At 44.3% G+C, this 15,212-nt stretch overlaps 1 long non-coding RNA gene across 1 annotated transcript in view; it reads left to right on the top strand.

Moving 5' to 3' along the window:
- Positions 1-15,212, top strand: part of LOC141092480 (uncharacterized) — a 125,254-nt gene that overhangs the window by 99,075 nt on the left and 10,967 nt on the right. The window contains exons 2-3 of the long non-coding RNA XR_012232813.1: positions 4,884-5,057; positions 12,235-12,369. This is a non-coding gene — a long non-coding RNA (uncharacterized lncRNA). The remainder of the gene's footprint in view (positions 1-4,883; positions 5,058-12,234; positions 12,370-15,212) is intronic.

Here is a 15,212-nt window from a genome sequence, read left to right as displayed (position 1 = left end):
GAGATGGGAAGGGAGAAAGCCCAGGTTTGGGGGGCCCCCTAAGTAGGGATATGACAACCCCCACCTTTTGAGACTCATTCCCTGAGGAGCGAGGCCTTAAAGAAAAGAAAAGTTTGCAACCTTCCCTGAAGGCTCTAAACTCCTTCTTGTCCCCTGAGAATGTATCTAGCAATTTGACAGGTGTCTCAGGGGATACGAAGGCAACATCCCGGCCCCCTGCCCCAGGTTACCAAGAAGAAACAGCCCCTTACACCATATCGGCTAACTGCTGCTGGGTATGCGCCATAGTATGGTGTTCCATGTTCAGCTTTTGGAACATCTGAGTCAGGTGTTTAACCTGCTCAGACAGTGCCTGGAGGGGGTCCATAATCCTCCCACCACACAGGGGATGGATAGAGGAAAGCAGCTAACTAAAGTAAATGGTTGGTTATAATGTTAAGGTGAGCATTAGGCAAGCATTCACCAGCAGAAGAAGCAGTCCGGGCCGCATCGAACTGGAGCCCCTTACAGCTTGGCACTTCAGCGCTCAAACCTTTCAGGAGCTGAGAGGGCCAGGAGTGGTGCAACAGCACTGGGAGAGACAGCAAGCTGGGAGTGGAGTGTGCTGATAGGACCTGAGGCACGTGACCGCAGTTCAGAGGGGAAGGAGGCGGGGCCTAGTGCACTTAGGCCATGAAGACAGGGAAGACAAGACTGAGACCCCCCAGGCAGAAGGGGAGGCACCACCGGATACCACGGAATGACGGGACACTGTGGTTAAGACAGGTGTGAAACAAGCCAAGGTCAGTAACCGGGTCAAGCAACGTAGTACAAAGGGAGAAGACTCACAGGGAAAGAAAGTGACAGAGCAGAAGTCAGAAAACCATACGGGCAGATAAATAGTACCAAATCAGAAAGCCAAAACAAAACGGGGAACAAACCAGGTCAGAACCATGCAAGCAAATCAGAACACAGGCTTTGCCGAAGTGTGACGAAGGGGTATCACCTCTGGGTACCCCGTGGCACAGTTCTGTAAGACCAAAATATGTTGATGGCCACGGCCGAACTTCACTATAGGCCCCACGAGATCCATTGCTATCCACTCAAATGGTACCTCTATAATGGGTAGTTTCACCAACAGACTCCAGAAATTCACAGTGGGTGTGGAAAGTTTGCACTTGGGACAAGACTCACAATACCTCTGGACTTTAGCATAAATCCGAAGCAAAAAAAAAGCTGCACTACTCATTCTTGGGTTTTCTTTACCCCTAAGTGTCCACCCAGAATGTGTGTGTGTGCCATCTCTAGCATGGGCTGATGGTACAACAGAGGCCCCACCCGCTGTTCTACCACTTCATATTGGATTTTATCAACCCTATACAACAAGTCTTGATTGACAGCCATGCAGGGAAAAACTGTTTCTGCACCTGGGTGCTGAGCCGCCCCACTTATTTCCACAACCCTTTCTCGTGCATGTGGCAGGGTGCGATCCTAGAGCTGCGCTGTCCCAAACGTACGTGGACACTTCCAGCTATGGGATTGTCAGGGTCTCCTTGACCTCTCCTGCCAAAACTTCTTTAGCGGAAAACTATCGGGGTTACACTCTTTCCCTAGTTTGGCGACCCCTATGGCAGATATCCCTGACTCAGGATCTTCAGGTTCCATGACCGAAATGATATTTACCCTGGGAGGGTTAAACTTGTTCTCCCATAGGGACCAAAACAGGAACAAGTCTCTTCCCAACACAGTCCCATATAGAAGGGTCTTCACTACTCACACCACATGTTTTACTTCTCCACACGGGGTGGAAAACGTGACCTCCGCAGTCAGGTACGCTCGGAGTTCCCCAAGTATAAACCACCCCTGCTTTTCGACCATTGGGGTTGTCCCCAGCAACTAGTGACCCATGGACCAGATTCACTAAGCTCCCTGAGTAAAAGATAGCTTCCATCTGGTACCTGTTGACGAGTACCTGGCACAGTTGGGGTTCGCGGCATTCAGTGCCTGTAGATTAGGTGCAGACTGACTGGGCATGCTTAGAGACCCTGCACATAAATTCACAGTCCATAGGTTCAGCTGTCAGGCGGCAGTTGACAGCCACATGTCTGGGCCTTTGGCATCGCCTGTACTTGATTTTGGAGGCACGGTTAGTCTTTGAGACCGTTTTGGGGTAAACTGGTCTCCTGCCATTCTCACTCTGGGGTCCCCATCAGTATGTACTCTGCTTGACTGTCCCCAGAAAGGGAACGCAACCCTTTACCAAGCTCATGGGCTTGCAGGGTCCGGCGTGACAGCCGCAATGGGGCAGAGTCCCGTATAAAGTCCTGAGTGGCTATGTACCGCTCGATCAGTCCAACCACCTATTCTAGAGTCAAAATTCACACATGTAAGGAGCATCCAGCCCTACATAAGCCATAGCACAAAGATATATAGTGTTAAAAATAATTTTTATTCAACATCACATAAAAACACAATAAACATAGTAATAGATGAAATGGTTGGTTATAGGAGACAAACAGAATTCCCCGGAACCACTCAGAGCTTAGATACAGTAATGTGCACCGCAGAAGAGACCTCCAAAGGGAGAAAAATGTATATAATACCACAAGAGACAAGCCTAAGTGTACTATTGCTCATAATCCAAACCTCACCCTACAGATATATTCAAGTAATACATCGGCTAGACTCCGGTATGAATCAGGGATAAGGGGCCAATACAGAACAAAGGGGCCCATAAAAGGGGTAATGAGTGTGGCTGACCGCAAGTAAATAACCCAGAGGTAAATCCATGCATGAGGGTAATATCCCTTAATACATAAAGTGGCAGTGCAGATTAAAGTGCCCTTTAGTGCTTACCCATGTAGGTGAGTATCCCGGTTCCAGGAACGTGCCTATTCTAGAGTGCCTGGGTCCCCTTGCCTCAGCCAATGCTGTATGGCTGCTGGCAGACCTCTCACCAGCCGGTCGACCACCACCCTTTCCAGCATCTGAGCCGGAGACATGGCCTCAGGTTGGAGCCACCTTTTTATAAGCTGCAGTAAGTCAAAAACCTGAGACTGCTCGGGCTGGGTCTCCACAATAGTCCATGAAAACATCCTTTGGGCTCTCACATAGGTATTAACCTCCAGTCAGGCAAGGATCTCACCTTTTAGCTTGGCATAGTCCTGGGTGTCCTCCTGACTGAGGTCAAAGAAGGCCTTTAGCGCATCAACCCTTAGCAACGGAGCCACCACTTTGGCCCACTGGAAAGTTGGCAGGTTCTCCTGCTCTGCAGTGCGCTCATAAATGGTGAGGAAAGCTTCCATGTTATCTTCCAGACTCAGCTTACTCAAAGCGTAATGCAGCTTGTCTCAGACCTCACGGCGTTCTGAGGTTGGTGCTGGAGTTGCCTCATTCAGGGCCGCAATTTGCTGCAGCAACAGGTTATTGTTTTGTTGCTGTTGCTGCTGTGTGAGGACCAGCTGCCTCAGGATTTCCTCCATCTTGTCCGCAGGCCTGGGTTTCAATGAGGCAGGCCTAATGAGAGACATGCAGCTGGCATTGGGGTATACCTGAGTTTACACTGCCCGCATTCTGAAGCCAAATGTAGCCTAGTGGTGTTCACACCATGCAGAAATGAGGCAGTGATCCAGGAAAGTTCAAAGCAAATGTATTTAGTGTACAAAACTCCCAAAATGAACAGCACACAGTATCCTTTGAATTACAGCTGGGCCGTCACAACAGTCCGTATCTAGGACATGTTGCCAAGGCTGACTGCACCACCGTGTCACACTGAGGAGGTGCCTTGTCTTCGCAGCTCTTGGCTTTGTGTTACTTCACACAGGCCGGATGTTGCAGAGCCACATTTTTTGCTGCTTGGAAACAAACATTGCACACTCAAACACTTTACTGCAGGGTTTTAAATGGAATCTGTGGCTATGGACCACTTGTAAGACCTAGCTGGAGGGAACAGACTGCCCCATTACAATCCTGTAGTTCGCTCCAAAACTAAAAGCCCATGCCTGGTTTTCTTAAAGGGAACCTGTCACAAGGTTTGGCCAATACGAGTTATGGCCACTACCTTTCAGGGCTTATCTACAGCATTGTGTAATGCTGTAGATAAGCCCCCAATCTGACCTGCAAAAGAAGAAAAATAACTTTTATTATAATCACCTGCTGGGCTGTTTGGTCTGATGGGTGTCGCAGGTCCTGGACCGGCGCCTCCGATCCTCTTGAGATGCCGCCTACCTTCTTGCTTCACAGGCTCCCCGGAATCGCACTCCTGCACAGGCGTACTTACCTGCCCTTTTGAGGGCAGAGCAAATTCCTGCAGTGTGCTACCTTTATTTTTAGATTCTGTCACTCACAGGTGAAATGCACTTACTGTATGGTAAAAATTACAGACCTCTCCATTCTTTGTAGGTGGGAAAACTTGCAAAATTGGCAGTATATCAAATACGCATTTTCTCTACTGTATAATAACTATATGTAAGTCCAATGAATGATCTTTCTTTCTCATGCAGTTTTTCCTGACAGGACTTTTAGAACTTTTTGATATTGTAACAGAATATTTTCAACTTAAAAGTAGAAAAAGAGAGTCTGAATAGGGTTGTTGGACCCATTTCTGCGTTAAATGAGATGCACAGTTCAGCGTTCGTATGCAGTGTATAATGCACTGTGATTTCTATAACAGGTTAAGTTTTTAGAAAGATATATCATGTAATTACCGTATTGTTTATTTTATCATGACAACCATCTCTGGTTGTAGTATTCATATACATATGTACAAATTTTAACTAGAAAGACCTTTTGCCATAAGAAGTTTGAGATTAAAAAAGTGCCTTATGTTAAGAGCTTTGCTACAACAAGAAGATATTCGGTGAAACCTTTTGTCATCCAGTCCTATTGTTTCTTTAATTTCCTAGGAGCTGTTTGGATATAGAACACTGATGTGGAGACAAGCACTGTGCATTATTGGGTACATTTTTTCCCTAGGGTTTCTTCTACTCCTATTTTATTGGAAACCTGAATGGGACGTCTGGTGTCAATGTGCTCCGTGTGCCCTTGAGAAAGCTACTGTTATTTTACTGAGAACCACGGTGTGTATTTCTGCTTTTTCTTATGTTTCTTGAACAATGACACTGTGCACTTATTTGAATACTGTTGTTTGTTGACTGTATACCAAAAATGAATCCTGTTTTTCCATTTGTTTTGTCCTTTGTTAATAACACAACCTGGGGTCTACTGGATACAGTTTCTTCTTGTGACAATTTGTCATAGGCCAGGCAAGGCTTCCTGGTAAATTAGGTATGGCTAAATGTTAGCACAGCCAGTGGAGGAGGTGCCATACAGTAGGTTCCCAAACCTTAAGTATATATAGCAAATACTGGGCACACTCGTGAGTTGCGGATGTGAAAAATGAATTTTAATACATACAGTAGCCACTAGATACAAACGTTTCGGTCATTATAGACCTTCATCAGTGTACTAGAGAAAGTATAAGAGAATATGTGAGAATCTCAAAAAGGTATTGCCAGTGGATAAATCTCATTAAATAGGCTGTGAAAGGCCTGGGTGTTCAGTGACCGAAGGTAATGACCAAAACAAGGAAGCTGTGCTGCTCTGTGTCCTATGATGCGGTGATCCCTGACAGGCGGCGGATCACCGTGTTAAAGGACACAGAGCAGCACGGGTGCCTTGTTTTGGTCATTACCTGTGGTCACTGACCAACCAGGCCTTTCACAGCCTATTTAATGAGATTTATCCCCTGGCAATACCTTTGTGAGATTCTCACATATTCTCTTATACTTACCCTAGTACACTGACGAAGGTCTATAGCGACCGAAACGTTTGTATCTAGTGGCTACTGTATGTATTAAAATTCATTTTTCACATCCGCAATTCACGAGTGTGCCCAGTATTTGCTATATATTCCTGGTAAATTAGTTCTCCTCCAAATGGAATAAACCTAGCTCACTATTGCTACCCATTGGAGAAAACTACTCTATACATCAATATCTGATATTTTAAATAGTAAGGTAGGTTATTTAAACAAATGCATCTGCCGATCCATAGGCAGCTGTTTCAGGGTTATTTTTTTCCTTAAGAACCCAAGATTGCTTCAAACATTGTCTAGGACCACAAAAAAGGATGCATTATATCACAGTCCACTGACTAAAAAGAAAGGCCCCCAAAGATGCCACAATAAGAATAAGGGATCAGTGAACTTCCATTGCAGAAGTTAGGGTGCGCCCAACATCCGTTTGCCCTAACCACACTAGTGAAACTAGGAGCTCAATCTAAACTGACTCTCTTTCAGGAGGAGAGCCAGGGGTTTCAAGGGAGATGCAGAGCCTGATGGCCACACATTTCCTTCTTATGCCAATCATGAGGGAACTAATAGTGGCACCGTACCCTGGAATGTCCTTGTGACAAGGTTTAAAACAGTTTACAGTTAAGGATTTACAGTTAAAATATGACTGTACCTTCAACCGGTAATTTTAAAAATTCCCCATTTTAGCCAAAAGGCTTGATGAAAGGATTTGTGCTTCAAAGAACGAAAGTGCAAATGTGCTAATAATTCTAGTGGGGTATCACACTCAGTGAGTTAAGGCACCCCAGGGTCCTCACTCTTGGAGCATGTATACTTGGGCTCTCAAACTGCTCTGGATTTGGCATCAATTCTGGAGGTGAAAATCACCTGACCACAAAGCTACATAAGTCATCTAGCGCATATCCTAAAACTTTCACCTAGTGTGCATTAGTGTGTCTGCCTTTGCATCAGTAGGCCAGGATAAATCCACAGAACCAAACAAACACTGCACTTGACCTTAGTTATACACATACTGCATGTGGAGAGCTTTGGTAGATTCAGTGAAATTACCCTTCTATTAACCTCTGCAACATGAAGCGTTGCAGGCTTTAACAAAAGCTTAATTTCACGGGATGTGCTGTGTCACTCTCCGTATTTGTTGACTTTTCGTGACGGATTGATCAAGTCCTTAAAGATCTGTGCCCGCTCTAGAAAGTATTATCACATGACAGATAACTGTTGGCTACACAACTATCTTTCCACACTCTCCCATACACAGTGTTTGTATTCCTGTGTTCTCTTCTGAGACAATTGCTGCCAGACTCCCCTTGCAGATGTTCATCTCAAGGGTGAACAAAAGGAGCAACTTTTGGTAATTCAACAGGCTGATTCCTTCTCTCCTCCCAACATAAACATCATCTCCTGGATAAAAGTTAAGAGACCCTCATAAAATTTAGGCTAGGTTCACATTTGCAGTTGAGTCTGCAGCATATTATCCGCATTCCCAAATGCATGCAAAAATGCATGCAAACGCATGTTAATACAGCGTTTGTTTTCTGCATTATCTTATGCATGATGAAAAAAGGGCAGCGGTTGCATGCATGTGTATGCGTTTTTGCATGCGTTTGCATTTTTTATGCGCATGCGTTAGAAATTTCCAATTTTTTCCAGTAGCTTTTCCTTGAGATCAGACACCCAGTAGGCGTGTCTCATGGGATTTCTATATATATAGTCACACTGCACTGAGGAAATCCTCGTGTTTGACTGCTGTATCTAGCTGCAAGATGGATCTTGACCAGGACAGCTTCCTAGAAGGTCTGGATTTACAACTGAAGTTGGCTGCTGCCTTTGTTTTTGCTTGTCAAGAACACAGAAGAAGAGAAAGACTGAGAAGACGACATTGTCGCTATTGGCAACACCCCATCTTTGAACTCAGAGAGCCATGGAGCCTACCACTCTTCGTGCACCGAGCTGCAGCAAAAACCCAGAGAAGTTTTTTGACTACACGATGATATTGCAAGGGAGCTTCCATGACTTGCTGCTACTGTATGTGTCCAGGGATCCATCGCCAGGCAGGACTCACAGCTCCATCGAGCAATTCCTGCTGAGGAACGTCTCTTGGTCACCCTGAGGTAAGTAGTGTTAAAAAAGAAACTAATGTCACAAATAACCCTAACCCTACCCTATCCCTAACCTTATCCCTAACCCTATCCTTAACCAGTGTATTGATTTTTGTTTTTCATTTTCCTTTCCGCAGTTTTCTTCCAACTGGAGAGATATTGTCATCGATACATTTCCAATTCCGGATTGGAGTATCCACTCTTTCTGGGATTATTGTAGACACTTGTCATGCTTTAGTTGACATTCAGCAGCAAGAATTCCTCCGCCAACCCACAAGTGAACTCTGGATTGAAAATGCTTTCAAATTCCAGGAAATTTGTAATTTTCCTAACTGTGTGGGGACTGTGGACGGAAAACACATTAGGATTATGAAACCAGCTGGAAGTGGAACAGAGTACTTCAAATATAAAAAATATTTTTCCATTGTTCTAATGGCTATTGCGGATGCTGATTGTAGATTTGTTGCCATGGACATTGGCTCATTTGAATGAGGCAATGACTCGCAGACGTTCAAAAACTCTGACATGGGCCAATGTCTGTACGGGAATGATTTTAATTTTCCGCCGCCACAACCTCTTCCCAACACTGATGGACATCCAATGCCTTTTGTTGTTGTTGGTGATGAGGCGTTCCAAATGTGTGCCAACCTCATTGAACCACTCAAGTCGGAATTTAAATCACACCAAAAAAAATTTCAATTAGAGACTGACAAGGGCACAAAGAATCGTGGAGAGTGCATTTGGATTGCTGTTATCGAAATGGTGCATTTTGTGCACATCTATTAATCTATAAATTGACACTATTGATGAGATTGTGAAAGCATGTGTTGTTCTGCACAACTACTCATGGTAAAAGAGCAGCCAAGCTTACAACCTGAGGAACCTGTTACACTGCATAATTACCAATTTCACCCTCTGAAAACCACTGTGGAAGTTGCCCAGATGAGGGATAAGTTTGCTGCTTACTTTGTTTCAGATAATGGACTTGTGGCATGGCAAGATGAAATGATTTAAGCTGCTAAGTTAAATGTACCTGTAATGTTTTGTACCTGTTATGTTTAAAACATACCTGTAATATCAAATATTACATATCTGTTATGTTTAAATGTACCTGTGATGTTAAAATGTGCATGTAATGTATACATTTACCTGTAATGTTTGCTGAGTTAAATATAAGCTACCTACCTTCCCTCAAAAAACTAAAAATAAAGTGTGTTTGTGTCGTACCTTACCTCAAAAATAAAGTGTGTTTGTGTTGGCGGCGGCACATAAAGATACAAGTAAGACAAGATATAGTGCTTACAAAATACAACTTTGATTTTCAACACTTTTACAAAAAATGGTTAAGGTTGTGGTGATTTGTTTTTCTTTTACGTGAGGGTGAAATGGGAGGACCTTGGGGGTAAGGAGCTGTGAGGATTGGGTGGTAGTTGAGGAGGAAGGGGTTACAGGGGAAGGGTCTACAGGGGAAGGGGCAACAAATTGAAGGATTGGATCAGGGATTCATTGGAGGCATTGGGGATAGATGATAAAGTGGAATCATGGGAATCGATAGACAAACTGGAAAGAACAGACAGAGACACAAGGAAAGGTAGTAACAAATTGGTAGGGGAGGGTGGAGGTGGTTGGCTCAATGTGGGCATAGTTTTTTGGCTCCTGATTTTGCTTCTGATGCCAAGATTTTTTTTGGATCTCGCTTTTCTTGGCCAAGTGGGAATCCGCATTGTTATGAGCGGGTCACTGAGGAGGAGAGCAGGCCCAGGCTAAGCCACAGAAAACCAGAGCGGTTGGTAACTAAGCGGATTGCAAACCCCTGATCCTATCCACACAACTAGCAGTAGCCGTGGAGCGTACCTTCGATGATCCTAGATGCCTCGACACAGCCGGAGAGATAACTAAGCCTAAATCAAGAAAGGGGAAATATAAACTGCCCCAGAGCAGACCCCAAAGGAATAGATAGCCCACAAACATATATTGCCGGTGAGACAAGATGAAAACACAAACGCAGACAGGAAAATAGACTGAGCAAATGATGGGGCACACTCTGACTAGACAGGACAGGAAAGGAAAGACTCTGTCTGCAATCACGCAAAAAACCCTGCAAAAAGTCCAACACGTCTGATGCACAAAAACACTGAAGTCGCACGACTTCACCCCCCCTATATCAGCACTCTGGTACATTCTGAAAGCAGAGCAAAAAGAGACTAATCTAACAGGGGACAAAACAAACTGGCACAAGCAGTAACATATGGGCGGTGATTCAGCACAGCCCCAGCCGGAGCTGGCTCACCAGCACAAAGCAGAGATAGACAAAACCAGATCAAATGCAAACAGAATAGCAAATTAACCACTTAGCTGAACATGCAGGGACAGAGTTGGAGACATCAGACCTCAGGAGGAACAGGAAGAAAATCACCATCAGGGATAGAGGGAGTCAGCTGTCTTAAATCCCAATCTGAAAACCCAGATCTCCAATCGTCATCCTCATTATCAGGTGGCAAGCCTCTGTCAATCAGATCAGCTCCATTACCTCCAGTAACCACCAGAGGGAGCCCAGAAAGAGAACTCGCAACCCCTCTGTCAATCTGACCAGCTCCACTACATTCAGTAATAACCAGAGGGAGGCCAGAAAGCGAATTCACAACAGTACCTCCCCCTTGAGGAGGGGTCACTAAACCCTCATCTATGCCACCAGGCATGAAAAAGCACGAACCAATCTTTCGGCATGAATGTCAGAAGCGGAGACACAAGAATTATCCTCCTGGCCATAACCCTTCCATTTGACCAAGTACTAGAGTCTCCGTCTAGCCAAACAAGAATCCAATATTTTCTCTACCTTATTCTCCAAATTGCCTTTAACCAATACAGGGTCAGGAGGCGCCGCCATAGGAACTACTGGCTCCACAAACCTCTTCAACAAAGATTTATGAAACACGTTATGGATCTTAAACGTAACCAGCCTTAGACAGTTGACTAATACTAACAATATTGGCTACTTTAGAACTATTGTGTATGGAGGGATTTAGCCAATCAGGGTTTGTTTGCTTTTTTTTTTAAAGAATAAACAATTTTCAAAAATGCATATACACTACACATGGTTGTTTATTAATTGTAGAAAACTGGAATATGGAATTCTCATAAAGTATTTCTTAACTAATTCCAATACATTTTCTGTCTCAATTCCTTGTGTATATCAAGATTTTTAATCACACAACTAAAGCCCCCAAACACATAAGTTACTGTTGAGACAAAATGGCCGATTTCAACCATAATGAGTGGATTTCAGTTACCAAGATGAAATGACCAAGTGTTCATTTAGATCAGGGTGGGGAAACTTTTCTCTGCCAAGGGCCAATTGGATATTTCAACCATTCTTCGGGGGCCGTACAAATTGCACGCTATCTCCGCCGACAAAATACATCCTGAAGCTGCCATTGATGTCAGAATGTAATCTTTCATTGTTCAGTAGTGAAGACTACGTGAGCATGAGGAAGAATAAATAAATGGGCCAGAGGCCGTTAAAATACAGCTGCAGGCCCAAGCAGTGCGAAACCCAGGAATCTACCTAGGAGACAGATAAAAGCTCATGAGGACCGTGTACAGTCCATGGACCTGAGTTTCCCCTTCCCTTAATTAGACTATGGATGATCAACAAACATTCACTATCATTTCAAAAATCTATCAGGCATCTTGGATTTTTTTAGTTGATCATAAACACTGGTTGTATTTTTGGTCAAAAAATCAAACCTGGCCAACGTAGTCTGAGATCCTTTTATTTTTCATGCTAACAATGAATGACTTTAACTGACAGATGTCTGATCATTCGCCAGCCTACCTTTGCCTAATGAGTATGGAGGCCTTTACAAATATAGCAGTTTGCAGAAGAGGAATGTTTAAGTCCTGCCCTGAAACAACCCTTGTTCCAACAAGGAGCAGCCAAAACTTTTTGCGCAGCCAACTTTGGGTTGAGGTTTAAATAAGCTCTTTTTGTTTTCCACCCAGTACAACCCTGAATTTGTCTGGATTACATAAAAAAAATTAGCAAATTCAGACAGTTGGCGGCTTTATATTTGCTGATTGAAACAGGAAACTGATACCAGTTGTAGTATAGATATCAGAGATGTCTATTCTAGTACCTTAATCACATCTGTGTCATCACATTGCCAGGACAAATTTTTATTCACCGAGAGTGAGCAATGAAATCTATTAAATTACAAAAAGTCTGAGTTCTTATAATGCTTGATTGGATATAAAAATATATTTACCACATATATACATTTTATTTATATCTGAATACCCTTTAACCTACATTTTCTGACTTCACCCGAATTGTCTTCCTTTTAGGATGATTTTAAAAAACATCTCAAGAAAAAAGTATTTTGGGTAAAACCTTTAAAAACAACATATAAAGGATCAGAAGAGGTGACCTGTGATGAGAATTCTCTAATCAACAAAGCTTTGATCAAGCCAGATTGCAAGGTTTGTTTTTCAATTAATCATAACATTATATGTACAAAATTAACACAGAATAGATTATTCACACTAGATCAGGGGTCTCAAACTCGGCAGAGTAACTGGGCCGCACATAAAAAAATTTGAGCTGGCGGGCTGCATTCCTTTCAGACGTAATATACCTTGTACACACACGGCTCTGCTCCGTCCACCTCGTACACACGCGGCTCTGCTCCGTACACTTCATACACCGCTCCGCACACCTCGTATACATGCGGCTCCGCTCTGCACACGTCGCACACATGCGGCTCCGCTCCATACACCTCGTACACACGCGGCTCCGCTCCATACACCTCGTACACACGCGGCTCCGCTCCGTACACCTCGTACACATGCGGCTACGCTCCGTACACTTCATACACAGCTCTGCACACCTCGTACACATGCGGCTCCGCTCTGTACACGTCGTACACACGCAGCTCCACTCCGTACACCTCGTACACACGCGGCTCCGCTCCGTACACCTCACTCCATACACTTCATACACACACACAGCTCCGCACACCTCGTACACACATGGCTGCGCTCTATACACACATGGCACTGCTACATCCACCCTGTAAACCCCTGCTGATCCCACACATAAACGTACCTTCATCCAGCACCATTACAACCAGCACAGCAGAGCCCTGCATAGCCAGGCTCCTGATCCTGATCATGTGATCCCTGACTCCTCCCCATCCTGTGACCTCATCCCAGGTCCTGGGCACACTGAACACTGACAGCCATCCCACTCTCCTGAATGCATGCCTTCCCCCTGCCTCAGGGAGTGAGAAATGGTGCACCTCGGGCTGCAGATGCCTGCCTGAGGGGCCGCATGCGGCCCACGGGCCGCTTGTTTGAGACCTTTGCACTAGATGTTTATTGTGAACAATTTGACATTTGTTAGACATATTGGGCAGTAAGTAAATGTTAGAAATTTTGAATATGCCATTCACACACAAAAGCGTAACTACTGTAGAGTTCTTTGGATCACATAGGAAAATTTAAACCTGCTTCTCCCCCACCAGCATGTTGGCCAGAAGCATGCGCCTCTGTAATATTTTTGACCTTATACAAACATGTGTTCAACCCCTTAACAACCGCCGATAGCCATTAAAACAGACCTTTTAAAACAATGATCTGCCCTGCAGGTGAAATTCCCCCTGGTAACAGCTGTACATGACAGCTGACACCCTACGGTATCAGGCCCAGAAAGTTATGGAACTCATTGGGATTGATTAATTAAATTAAATACTGCTGTTGCGATTGACAGCACTGTCTAAGTGGTTAAATGGGGGTTTGACAGGATCGGCCACCCACATTTGTAATCGCTGATGACCCTCAAGATCTGGTGGCATGTTAGATCTCACTGACTCTAAAGGCCCCTTTACATTTAGCGATGCACCAGCGATCCCGACCACGATACGACCCGGTCAGGATCGCTGGTGCATCGCTAAATGGTCGCTAGTGAGCTGTCACACAGGCAGGTCTCACCAGCGATGTAGCGATGCTCGGCGGTCGTACTTACCTTTCAGACGAAGCGATGACCACCGTCTTCTGCCCGCGTCCATAGCTCGCTCATCAGCGCAAGCAGGAAGCCGACGACGAGAAATGGACGTGGACGATCTCGCTCGATCAGCGATAGCCAGCGGGGGAGCCGGTCAGAGGTAAGTATCACATGTAGCGAGATCGCTAGCGAGATCGCTGCTGCGTCACAAAATCGGTGACGCTTTAGCGAGATTGCTAACGATATCGCTATGTGTAAGGCCCCCTTAAGTCTAAGGCCGCTTTCACACTTCAGGCTTTCGATATCCGGCATGGGGCAGCAAAAAAACAGACTACCGGATCCGGCCGCATACGCAGACACCGGATCCTTCTTTTTGCCGGATATATTCCTGGCAGAGAAGGTTTCCGGGCATGCTCAGTGCGAAAAACCGGTCCGGCGTTGGGAAAAAACATTGCATGCAACGTTTTTTCCAGACGCCGGACCGGCTATTTTCTCCGGATCCGGAAAAAAACAGACGCGCCACATTGCCATTCGGCACAATGCAGCAGCAATGAAACAGCACGGGGAAAAAGCCGGATCTGGTCATAACAGGCGCCGGATCCGGCAGTCCGGTTTTTCGCCGCACAATGCCGGATACCGAAAGCCTGAAGTGTGAAAGCGGCCTAACAGGCTGGGTGAGACACTGACATGTCTCCGGCACTGCAATATACGATTACTGCAATGCTGAGACCAAAGATCAAAGTAAAAAATATTCATGTCCCACAGTGGTATGTAGTGAAAAAGTGAAAAAAAAATGTTAAATAAAATATGTAAAAGAAAAAAAACATGCACAAAAAGCCAATTTGCCACTAAATATGCAGCTTTTCTGATAAAGCAAAAAAAATATATACATAATTGGTATCGCCACTTCTGGAATGACCCAATATATAAAAATGTTGGGTTATTAATTCTGTACAGCAAACACCTTAAAAAATTAAAAATAGACATGTCAAAAATGTTGCTTTTTCATCGTCATGACACACAAAAAAATTAATAAAAAGTGATCAAAAAATCTTATGTTTAAAAAAATGGTACAAATGTAAACATCAAACCGTTCCACAAAAAACAAGCCCTAATATGGCCCATTCGGCAAAATAAATAAAAAGTTACACCTCTCAGAATATGGTAATGCAAAAACAAATTCACTTTTATCAAATATTGTTTTTAGACTGTAAAAGTAGCAATGCATAAAAAAGCTTGAATCTTGTATGGCTGTAATTGTAGTTACCTGAAGAATCAATCTGGCTTATCACTTTAAACATACGGTGAACTGCGCAAGACA

This window comes from Dendrobates tinctorius, unplaced genomic scaffold, assembly GCF_039654945.1.
Source record: "Dendrobates tinctorius isolate UK_male_01 unplaced genomic scaffold, ASM3965494v1 ptg000060l, whole genome shotgun sequence".
In the NCBI taxonomy this organism is placed as follows: domain Eukaryota; kingdom Metazoa; phylum Chordata; class Amphibia; order Anura; family Dendrobatidae; genus Dendrobates; species Dendrobates tinctorius.
The sequence above is the reverse complement of the archived record's forward strand: the minus strand, read 5'-3'. Positions and strand labels throughout refer to the sequence as shown.